Source organism: Lolium perenne, chromosome 4 (genome assembly GCF_019359855.2).
Source record: "Lolium perenne isolate Kyuss_39 chromosome 4, Kyuss_2.0, whole genome shotgun sequence".
Lineage (NCBI taxonomy): Eukaryota > Viridiplantae > Streptophyta > Magnoliopsida > Poales > Poaceae > Lolium > Lolium perenne.
In genome coordinates this window covers 211,732,317-211,744,929 of record NC_067247.2, presented here as the reverse complement: position 1 = coordinate 211,744,929, position 12,613 = coordinate 211,732,317, and positions in this window count along the sequence as shown.

Sequence of the window (12,613 nt, the reverse complement as noted above, 5' to 3'; positions counted from 1 at the left end):
ACTGATGCAAATAGTGCGGGATGTAAGTGGAAGAATAGGGTTGTGCATAGACAACAATTGACAACAATGCAAATGATTACAAAAGAAGCCAACGGAACTCAACAGTTTATATACTGGATGAGACAGACTGAAAAGTGAAAAATTAGTGTATGATGATTGTAAGCAAACGCAATGTTTCTGAACTTTTGGTAAGCATTAGGCAAAGCCAACAGTAATTAAACAGATAATAATAAAATCATGTATGTGGATTAAGAAAATATACCAGATTCATTAAAAGGTCACCACCCAGCTGGCCCATGGCCTCGTGCTTGTAGAGGTTTTCGGATGATGGTGCACGCACCATCGTCCTCACAGCAGCCTCATCAGCCTCATTTTGCATCCACTTGAGTAAAGGCACAGCAGTTTTGAGCCTTCATAAGAATGGGAACAGATCTCAGCAGTGATATTGAATGACTCTGAGACAGACTGATGCATATAGTGCTGGATGTAAGTGGAAGGGTATGGCTGTGTATGGACAACAGTTCACAACAATGCAAGGGTGTGTTCGGTTCTGAAACAACGTGGAATGGAATGGAATGGTTCCATTTCAGAGGAATGGAATGGTTATATTTTTTCGGTTGGGAAAAATGGAGAGCAGAACAGATCGACGTTAAACTTATCAATTGTCTCAAAATTGTAATTAGTAATTGCAAATGGCGTTTTAATCTCAAAGTCGTAATTAACAGCGCCTAATGGTGCTCTTTTAATCTAAAAATCGTAATTAACATCATTTTTTGTTGGGTTAGGGGAACTGGAGAGTAGATGAACATTACTGTATGATGATTGTAAGCAAACGAATTTGGTATTTCTAAACTTTTGGCTTCGACATCTTATGGGCTTCAACTCTAGCCTACCCCAACTTGTTTGGGACTGAAAGGCTTGGTTGTTGTTGTTGTTGTAAACTTTTGGCAAGCATTAGAAAAAACCGACAATAAACAGACAAAAATCAAGGCATGTTTTGTGGATTAAGAAAATATACCATATTCATTAAAAGATCACCACACAGAGTGAGCGTGGCCTTGTGATTGTAGAGGCATTTAGAAGATGGGGCGGCATCAACATACGGCAGCTTTGATCGGCCGCAGTTTTGATCTTCCTTTTGAGTAAAGGCCCTAAAGTTTCGATGCATATGAATAGCAAAACAAAAGGCAGACCTCAGCAGTGATATTGAATTACTGTATGAGATAGACTGATGCATATAGTGGATGCTCTTAGCCTTTTGCACCATGAACACTAGCTATGGACAGACAAGAAAAACTAGTTGACTCAGCTTTGTCTAGATACCTCCATCCCAAAGCTTAAGGCTTATTTATTTTTGAGAAATCAAAACAAGTAAAGTTTGACCAAAATTTTAGAACATTTTATCAACAAATATAATATAGTGTAGATACAGTAGGAAAATATATTTCACAACCTATTTAATGATATTAATTTTGTATTTTGCATGTTAATGATTTTTGGTAAAAGCTTAGTCAAACATGGTATAGTTTGACTTTCTAAAAATAATATAATCCCTAAGCTTTGGGATGGAGGTAGTAGTATCTAGAGCTAAAACACATCTAGATACATCCGTATCTACAGATAGTTGAGTCAATTAATTTGGATCTGAGGGAGTATCAGATTCAGACTACATCATGGTAAGTTGGTTAAAAAAATTACCCCTCGGCGATCCCTGCCCAGCTCGGCAGTGGCATTTCGCTTCTTGTGCTGCAGATCGGGCCATGCTCCTGCAGCAGGTGGGGCGCTATTTTCGTTCCTCATAGCCTCAGCACGGAACCTGGAGGTACCAACCTGATACAGAGAATATAGAGCATGGTGTCACAGAGGCTTTATGCACAAACAACTGAAGACATGTGCTACTTTAAGCATCTTCCAGAACAGGAACAGATTGAGGATGCAGACAGACAGAGTGGATAAGCAAACGGAGTACCTGCTTTGCGGGGCTGGGGACGCAGCTCAGGCTCAGCCAACTGCCCACATGCATGGTGGCCTTACGCTCCATTGCCCCCTACCACCACCGAGGTATTTCCTTTCCTGTACAAGCTGACAAAAGATACATTGAGGATCAGCAGAAACTACAAAGGTTGCAAATGTCGACAAATAAAGGAAGAACACCCCAATCCAAGCAAAGGTAGCCCCCGCCCCCCACCCCCATCAATCACTCCCAGCGCGAGGGTGACCAGAAAGACACCCATTCGCCCAGAATAGGAAATAGATGCACAAGATATCGAGGTGAGGAAAAAAGAACCGATCTCGAGAAAGGAAAGAGAATTAATAGTACTACCTAATCCACTTGGTCTAGATGCAGCTTGCCCCTCCAAGATGGATGCCTGGACGGTGGAGGCGAAAGGAGGGGATCGAGCTAGCGGCTTGCATCCGTCGGCTGTCGGCACTCGATCGGGAGAGACAAGGGGGCTTGATACGTCTCAAACGTATCTATAATTTCTTATGTTCCATGCTACTTTTATGATGATACTCACATGTTTTATACACACTTTATATCATATTTATGCATTTTCTGACACTAACCTATTGATAAGATGCCGAAGAGCCAGTTGCTGTTTTCTGCTGTTTTTGGTTTCAGAAATCCTACAAAGGAAATATTCTCGGAATTGGACGAAATCAACGCCCAGGGGCTTATTTTTCCACGAAGCTTCCATAAGACCGGAGGAGATACGAAGTGGGGCCACGAGGTGGCGCCACACTAAGGCGGCGCGGCCAAGGAGGGGCCCGCGCCGCCCTGTTGTGTGGGCTCCTCGCGCCACCCCCTGACCTACCCTTCCGCCTACTTAAAGCCTTCGTTGCGAATACCCCAGTACGGAGAGCCAAGATACGGAAAACCTTCCAGAGACGCCGCCGCCGCCAATCCCATCTCGGGGGATTCAGGAGATCGCCTCCGGCACCCTGCCGGAGAGGGGAATCATCTCCCGGAGGACTCTTCATCGCCATGATCGCCTCCGGATTGATGTGTGAGTAGTTCACCCCTGGACTATGGGTCCATAGCAGTAGCTAGATGGTCATCTTCTCCTCATGTGCTACCATTGTTGGATATTGTGAGCTGCCTAACATGATCAAGATCATCTATTTGTAATGCTACATGTTGTGTTTGTTGGGATCCGATGAATATGGAATACTATGTTATGTTGATTATCAATCTATCATATATGTGTTGTTTAAGATCTTGCATGCTCTCCGTTGCTAGTAGAGGCTCTGGCCAAGTTGATACTTGTAACTCCAAGAGGGAGTATTTATGCTCGATAGTGGGTTCATGCCTCCATTTAATCTGGGACAGTGACATAAAGTTCTAAGGTTGTGGATGTTTTGTTGCCACTAGGGATAAAAGATCAATGCTTTGTCTAAGGATATTTGTGTTGATTACATTACGCACCATACTTAATGCAATTGTCTGTTGTTTGCAACTTAATACTGGAAGGGGTGCGGATGCTAACCTGAAGGTGGACTTTTTAGGCATAGATGCATGCTGGATAGCGGTCTATGTACTTTGTTGTAATGCCCAATTGAATTTCACACTACTCATCATGATAGTGCATTGCCATGCCCTCTTTATTTGTCAATTGCCCAACTGTAATTTGTTCACGCAACATGCTTTATCTTATTGGAGAGACACCACTAGTGAACTGTGGACCCCGGTCCATTCTTTTACATCGAATACAATCTACTGCAATACTTGTTCTTACTGTTCTTCGCAAACATCATTTTCCACACCTTACATTTAATCCTTTGTTACAGCAAGCCGGTGAGATTGACAACCTCACTGTTAAGTTGGGGCAAAGTATTTGGATTGTGTTGTGCAGGTTCCACGTTGGCGCCAAAATCCCTGGTGTTGCGCCGCACTACACTCCGCCACCAACGACTTTCACGTGCTTCTTGACTCCTACTGGTTCGATAAACTTTGGTTTCTTACTGAGGGAAACTTGCTGCTGTACGCATCACACCTTCCACTTGGGGTTCCCAACGGCCGTGTGCTTTATGTGTCAACAAGCTAAATTTCTGGCGCCGTTGCCGGGGAGATCAAGACACGCTGCAAGGGGAGTCTCCCACTTCCAATCTCTTTACTTTTTTTGTCTTGCTTTACTTTATTTTATTTACTGCTTTGCTTTCTTACTTATATCAAAATACAAAAAAATTAGTTACTTGCTTTTACTTTATTTGCTATCTTGTTTGCGTTCTCTATATTAAAAACACAAAAAAATTAGTTACTTGCATTTACTTTATCTAGTTTGCTTTATTTACTATTGCTAAAATGAGTAATCCTGAAGTTGAAGTTCGTTCGTTTATGCAACAAGGGGGAGAATGTTTAAAAGATGCTTGGTATAGAATTAGTGATGCTCATAATAGGTGCACTAAGAAACACTCCACTATTATCCTACTCAGGAATTTTTATGTTGGTATCTCTAGCTGGAATAGGTATGTTCTTGATTGTCTTGCGGGAGGTAATTTCCTAGGCACTCCTATTTTAGAAGCTAGTTGCATTATTGAGAGTCTATTTGGAATACCACCTGTTAATGAAGTTAAAATTGAAATCTCTCTTGAAGATGTCATGAAAAAGATGGAGACCATAGAGCAAAATCTTCTAAGTATTGAGACTAAATTGGGAATATTACTTAATAGCACTGATAAACTTGATAAATCTCTAGGTGGAATTAATGAGAGAATTGCCGTCTTAGAAGCTTGTGCTACTCATGATGATCAAACCCATAGGATTAGTGAGCTTGAAGAAGCTATGGGAACCTTGGGTTCAACTTTTTCTTCTCTTAAATTTAAGGAGAAAGCTTATGTGGGCAAGGAGCAAAAGTTCATGTATGTCTCTAAGGTGCCTAAACCAAAAAACTATTATAGGCCTAAAATTGACAAAGCCCTTAATACCACTATAGATAATGGAGCATCTAAGATAACTATTGTGACAAGTTGTGAAAATTATGATGTTGATGCTTCATCTCTTGATAATACTTGATACACACTTTCTGCGCCTAGCTGAAAGGCTTTAAAGAAAAGCGCTTATGGGAGACAACCCATTATTTTACTACAGTACTTTTGTTTTATATTTGAGTCTTGGAAGTTGTTACTACTGTAGCAACCTCTCCTTATATTTATTTTATTGCATTGTTGTACCAAGTAAAGTCTTTGATAGCAAGGTTCATACTAGATTTGGATTACTGCGCAGAAACAGATTTCTTGCTGTCACGAATTTGAGTAGTATTCTCTGTAGGTAACTCAGAAAAATCTGCCAATTTACGTGAGTGATCCTCAGATATGTACGCAACTTTCATTCAATTTGAGCATTTTCATCTGAGCAAGTTTAGTGCCCCAGAAAAATTCGTCTTTACAGACTGTTCTATTTTGACAGATTCTGCCTTTTATTTCGCATTGCCTGTTTTGCTATGTTTGATGGATTTCTTTGTTCCATTGACTTTCAGTAGCTTTGTGCAATGTCCAGAAGTGTTAAGAATGATTATGTCACCTCTGAACATGTGAATTTTTGATTATGCACTAACCCTCTAATGAGTTTGTTTTGAGTTTGGTGTGAAGGAAGTTTTCAAGGATCAAGAGAGGAGGATGATACAATATGATCAAGGAGAGTGAAAGCTCTATGCTTGGGGATGCCCCCGTGGTTCATCCCTGCATATTTCAAGAAGACTCAAGCATCTAAGCTTGGGGATGCCCAAGGCATCCCCTTCTTCATCGACAAATTATCAGGTCACCTCTAGTGAAACTATATTTTTATTCCATCACATCTTATGTGCTTTACTTGGAGCGTCTTTATGTTCTTGTTTTTGTTTTGTTTGAATAAAACTGGATCCTAGCATTCATTGTGTGGGAGAGAGACATGCTCCGCTGTTGCATATGAACACATATGTTCTTAGCTTTATTCTTAATGTTCATGGCGAAGGTTGAAACTGCTTCGTTAATTGTTACATGGTTGGAAACAGAAAATGCTACATGTGATAATTGGTATAATGTCTTGAATAATTTGATACTTGACAATTGTTGTGCTCATGTTTAATCTCTTGCATCATATACTTTGCACCTATTAGTGAAGAAATACTGTAGAGCTTGTTGAAATTTGGTTTGCATGATTGGTCTCTCTAAAGTCTAGATATTTTCTGGTGAGGGTTTGAACAACAAGGAAGACAGTGTAGAGTCTTATAATGCTTGCAATATGTTCTTATGTAAGTTTTGCTGTACCGGTTCATACTTGTGTTTGCTTCAAACAACCTTGCTAGCTAGCCTAAGCCTTGTATTGAGAGGGAATACTTCTCGTGCATCCAAATCCTTGAGCCAAAAACTATGCCATTTGTGTCCACCATACCTACCTACTACATGGTATTTCTCTACCATTCCAAAGTAAATTGCTTGAGTGCTACCTTTAAAATTCCATTCTTTGTCTTTGCAATATATAGCTCATGGGAAAAATAGCTTAAAAACTATTGTGGTATTGAATATGTACTTATGTATCTTATTTCTTAATAAGTTGCTTGTTAAGCGGTAACCATGTTCCTGGGGACGCCATCAACTATTACCCTTGCTGAATATCATGTGAGTTGTTATGCATGTTCGTCTTGTCTGAAGTAAGGGCGATTTATCATGAGTTGAATGGTTTGAGCATGCATATTGTTAGAGAAGAACATTGGGCCGCTAACTAAAGCCATGATCCATGGTGGAAGTTTCAGTTTGGACAACAATCCTCAATCTCTTATGAGAATATTATCTGTTGTTGAATGCTTATGCATTAAAGAGGAGTCCATTATCCGTTGTCTATGTTGTCCCGGTATGGATGTCTAAGTTGAGAATAATCAAAAGCGAGAAATCCAATGCGAGCTTTCTCCTTAGACCTTTGTACAGGCGGCATAGAGGTACCCCTTTGTGATACTTGGTTAAAACATATGTTATGCAATGACAATCCATGTAAACCAAGCTAATTAGGACAAGGTGCGGGCACTATTGGTATACTATGCATGAGGCTTGCAACTTATAAGATATCTTATACATAAGACATATGCTTTATTACTACCGTTGACAAAATTGTTTCTTGTTTTCAAAATAAAAGCTCTAGCACAAATATAGCAATCCCTGCTTCCCTCTGCGAATGGCCATTCTTCTACTTTTATGTTGAGTCAGTTTACCTACTTCCTTCCATCTTAGAAGCAAACACTTGTGTCAACTGTGTGCATTGATTCTTACATGTTTACCTATTGCACTTGTTATATTGCTTTATGATGACAATTATCCATGAGATAAACATGTTGAAGTTGAAAGCAACCGCTGAAACTTATATCTTCCTTTGTGTTGCTTCAAAACTTTCTACTAAGAATCTATTGCTTTATGAGTTAACTCTTATGCAAGTCTTATTGATGCTTGTCTCGAAAGTACTATTCATGAAAAGTCTTTGCTATATGATTCAGTTGTTTAATCATTGTCTTTACCATTGCTTCGAATCACTTCATTCATTACATATGCTTACAAATAGTATTGATCAAGATTATGATAGCATGTCACTTCAGAAAATATCTTTGTTATCGTTTACCTACTCGAGGACGAGTAGGATCTAAGTTGGGGATGCTTGGTACGTCTCAAACGTATCTATAATTTCTTATGTTCCATGCTACTTTTATGATGATACTCACATGTTTTATACACACTTTATGTCATATTTATGCATTTTTCGGCACTAACCTATTGACAAGATGCCGAACAGCCAGTTGTTGTTTTCTGCTGTTTTTGGTTTCAGAAATCCTACAAAGGAAATATTCTCGGAATTGGACGAAATCAACGCCCAGGGGCTTATTTTTCCACGAAGCTTCCAGAAGACCGGAGGAGATACGAAGTGGGGCCACGAGGTGGCGCCACACTAAGGCGGCGCGGCCAAGGAGGGGCCCGCGCCGCCCTGTTGTGTGGGCTCCTCACGCCGCCCCCTGACCTACCCTTCCGCCTACTTAAAGCCTTCGCCACGAATACCCCAGTACCGAGAGCCACGATACGGAAAACCTTCCAGAGACGCCGCCGCCGCCAATCCCATCTCGGGGGATTCAGGAGATCGCCTCCGGCACCCTGCCGGAGAGGGGAATCATCTCCCGGAGGACTCTTCATCGCCATGATCGCCTCCGGATTGATGTGTGAGTAGTTCACCCCTGGACTATGGGTCCATAGCAGTAGCTAGATGGTCGTCTTCTCCTCATGTGCTATCATTGTTGGATCTTGTGAGCTGCCTAACATGATCAAGATCATCTATTTGTAATGCTACATGTTGCGTTTGTTGGGATCCGATGAATATGGAATACTATGTTATGTTGATTATCAATCTATCATATATGTGTTGTTTAAGATCTTGCATGCTCTCCGTTGCTAGTAGAGGCTCTGGCCAAGTTGATACTTGTAACTCCAAGAGGGAGTATTTATGCTTGATAGTGGGTTCATGCCTGTAACATCCCAAATTTCAATAAAAAGAAAGTTAGAAGATTCCAGAGAGCAAAATTTCAAACCAACAAAAACTTTTTAAATTGCATATAGTGCCATGCATAGGACTTGTGCATTTGAGTGATATGCCATGATGATTGTTATAATCTGTATGTGCTATACTCTAAAACCCTAATGTGATCATGAGAAGATCACCAACCAAATAAATCAAAAAGAAAAAGAAATCAAATAAAAAGGAAAAACCCTAAAACCCTCACATATGGCTTATGCCATTTTTATAAATTTTGACCCTAGACCAATTTGGTCTTCACCCTTAGTTGAAAAATGTTACTAAACACTTATTACAACTTTTGGAATCAAAGAAACACAAATCAAATGGATTTCAAATTCAAATTTGGCTCACATATGATAATGGTCAAATCTGCCAATTATAGTCTGATCACTACTTTGAGCCCCTGCAATTCAAAATTTTCAAACTAAACTTTGCTAACTCTTTGCACCTCATCCAAGAAAACATCAAGGTGAACACTTTTTGTAAAGATCACCATGCCAAATTCTTTCTAGATCAAATGCTATGCTCATCCAAATTTGCAACATTTTATCAAGTGGAACATTCTCCCACTTATCAAATTTTGCAAATCTTTGAATTGAACAATTCCACCACCACCTCTCATCATCTCTGGTCAAATACAACTCAACTAAACACACACAATTCAAATGGGGCAACCATTTGAATTCACTCAAATTTGGACAAAAATGACAAATTCCAAATATGGAACTATTTGACACTATTTCAAATAGTGCTCTACCCAAACCTAATCTACCCTAAACTACTCTAAATGGTCCCCTGGTTCCCTCTCACCCTTAATGACCCACAGGAACCCTAAGAGGAGAGGAGGGCAAGCTAGGGCATGGCCATGCCGGCCATGTCGCCACCCCGACGCACCTCCCCTCTCTCCCTTCTCCCTCTGCCCTGGCCCTGCTGCCAAACGTCGCCACCGCACTCTCCTACATCACCCTAGCCAAGCCACGGCCCAGCTCGACGCCGACCATCGCCGGAGATCGCGCGCCAAGATCACCACCGGATGCCGCTCGCGTCGCGCGTGGACGCGCACTGGACACGCGCCACTCCACCACCTCGCACTCGCTCTGGCCCCTCTCTCCATGCGTTGAGCACCACCGTGACACCACGATGCCACCAGACACGCTCACGACCACTCCCTGGACCGCCGCCGCCGGAGACGGAGAAGAAAATCCCGTAGATGCCGCCCGACGACACGGAAGCAATGCGTCGCCCACAGACGCCGCCCGACCGTGCCGTTGCTACCTACAGCTTCGCCTGGACGAGGAGAACGTCCCTGCACCCTTGCCTAGCCCAACACCTCGCCGGAATCGCCGCGCCCATGTCGACCACCACACTGCCCCGCACCACCTGCTCGCCTCTATAAATAGAGCGTTCCCTGGAAGCCATGGAGCACACCATCTCGTTCCCCATCCACCACTACCTCACCTCAACCCAGTAGCCACCTCAATCGTCGCCGGAGCAAGGCCAATCGGAAGATCGGAGCCGCGGAAGCCCTGGAGAAATCGCCATCGATCCAGGCCACCTCGAGCTCCGCCACTGCTACCAGCTGCTTCGCCGTCATCCACATCTACCTCACGCATACTGCCAACCCTTGCTGGAGCTCTGGTTAGCCCTCCGACCCCCTAGCACCGCCGTGCCCATAACCCTCTCTCGTCGGACAAGATGACGACGGTGAGCCGTTGGATTGCCTTCTAATCCAACGCGCCGCGTCGCTCGTACCGATTCGGCGTGGAACAGCCGCTGACTGGTGGCCCCCACCCTGTCAGCAGGCCCACACGCACTGGATGCATTGCTGGGCCGTTTTCCTCTGTTTCAAACCGTTTTGGCCCACTTAGCTTTCCCGCCAGCCCATGAATTCAAATAATGTTTAATTCAAATCCAATTCAAATCAATACTGCACCCAACTTTGAAAATCCATAGAATCTGTTTGGCTTGGCCAAATTTAACAAATTTTATATTGTTAGAAAGCTATGAAAAAGATCTACAATATGCCACTGGTCTTACCTCAAGTTTAGTTGTAGAATTAATCTGATAAAAAGAAGAAGGCAGGGACTTTTCCCTATTCAAATAATTCTTAAAAATCAACCAAAATAGATATTAGGTTAATTCCAACTCCAATAGCTCACATTTGACTTACACTAATTGTTTCTGCAAGAAAATGGTGTGGTCACTTTGCATGATCATGCCCTAGTTTAATTAATGGACAATATGGCTGGTTTATCTAAGTGATATTGTCCAAAACTATTATGCAAATCATATGAAGTATTTTACTTCATTTAAATCTTGTCCCAAATGAATTCATGTGATGTTTGGACCCCTGCCCAAACTCTCTTATATGAATTACTTGGAGAATTAAATCTTTTGTAGCATTATTAAATGGTATGAGGTGGTCAACCTCATTTAAATCATTTTCTCAAATAATGATAATGAATGTTTGACTTAGGTCAATATAAATTCATGCATGATTGTTTGAGAAATTAAATCTTAAGAAGATTTCAATGAGAGGAAATTATTTCTCAAGAACCCTATGGAAACTATCATTTACATATTAAATCAAAGGAAGTTAATTCTCCTCAAGCAACACAACCAATGCACCATAATTAGATTAATTGTGTGCTTAGAATAGTTTGTGTGAATATATGTGATGTATGGAATAGCCATTGAATTAGTTGAGTGATTATACTCGTATTTAAATTTAGACGCTAGCACCGGAGAATACCCGGAGGAAGAAGGTTGCTACCAAGAGGAGGAGGAGGAGAACTTTGAGAACTACCAAGGCAAGCTAATATTCTTGCAAAGTGCAAAGCCCTTTGGGGCAAGGCACCATGAATCTTATCTTTTCTTACATAAGCCTATCCCAAGTTCTACCTTACAAGTTTTACTTGTTTTCTCAAGAAGTTACTTTTATAGTAAACTTTGTTCAAAGTAAAGAAGTTTACTAGAGTAGTAAAGTTAGTCTCACTCAAGCAAAGCAAGATAGCACCCCTTATATTTTAGAGCTATTGCTAATGATTAAAACTTGCTACTCTAGATGGGAACAATGTGACTTGAACTGAAAATTTGAAACCTTGGAATGATGAAGCATTCCATTGAATGATGTTTGAAGGTGAATATGAACAAGAGAAGATGGTGATTTTTGATAAACATGATATTGGTTTGAATGCGATACCTTTCCAATATTGAGTACCCCCACAATACCTGATTATGGGTAGGGCTTAACTGGAAGTTTATGCATCTTAGTATGGGTTCCCTCTGAACACACGTCATAGGGGTTATGCTTGAGGCTGCCTCCGTTGTTGAGAAATGATGTGAATTGAGGTGAATTGTACGGCCAAGCCCTGTGCAGTTCCCAGGTTGACAGTTGGTCTTCACTGGGAGGCCAAGCTCATGGGGAGAGGTGCTCATACTAGGATTGGTAAGTGAAAGGTTATGGTTGATGATCCGCGTACTGTGTTACGATGATTCGGGGTAATCCCGACGGATGAAATCAAATGTTGTGGCACAAGTGCGCAACCTCTGCAGAGTGTAAATCTATTCGAATAGCCGCGTCCACGGTTACGGACAGTTGGAAAGGCCATACAGTTTCCGATGTCAAATGCTTGAAAATGACGTTGAAATCAAATGGGTAAAATGACTTGTGGTGAATTTGAATTGAAATCACCACTTGAATGGTGGGAATGACACTAATGTTCCCACTTGAGTTAGTTAGCACATGAATAAGCTTTTCTCAAATACTTGTGAACTAAAATTGGCTTTATGCAAATAAACTAGAGCATAGTCAACCTTACTAGAAATGTCTAGCACTTACATTAGTATTAGTTTGCGAGTACTTGAAGTACTCACGGCTTTGTCCCTGGCTATTCAAATGGCCAGAGTATGAAGATGAACAAGGAGATGACCAGCAGGACGCCTACGCCAACTAGGAGTCTTCCGATGTCAAGCGTTGGCATGTGGACTAAAGAGTCCGTGTATCTTACGCTTCCGCTATGAACTTGTGTTTGTTCGTTGATCAATAGATCAACTATTCGTGTAATATGGATCATGTGATTCCAA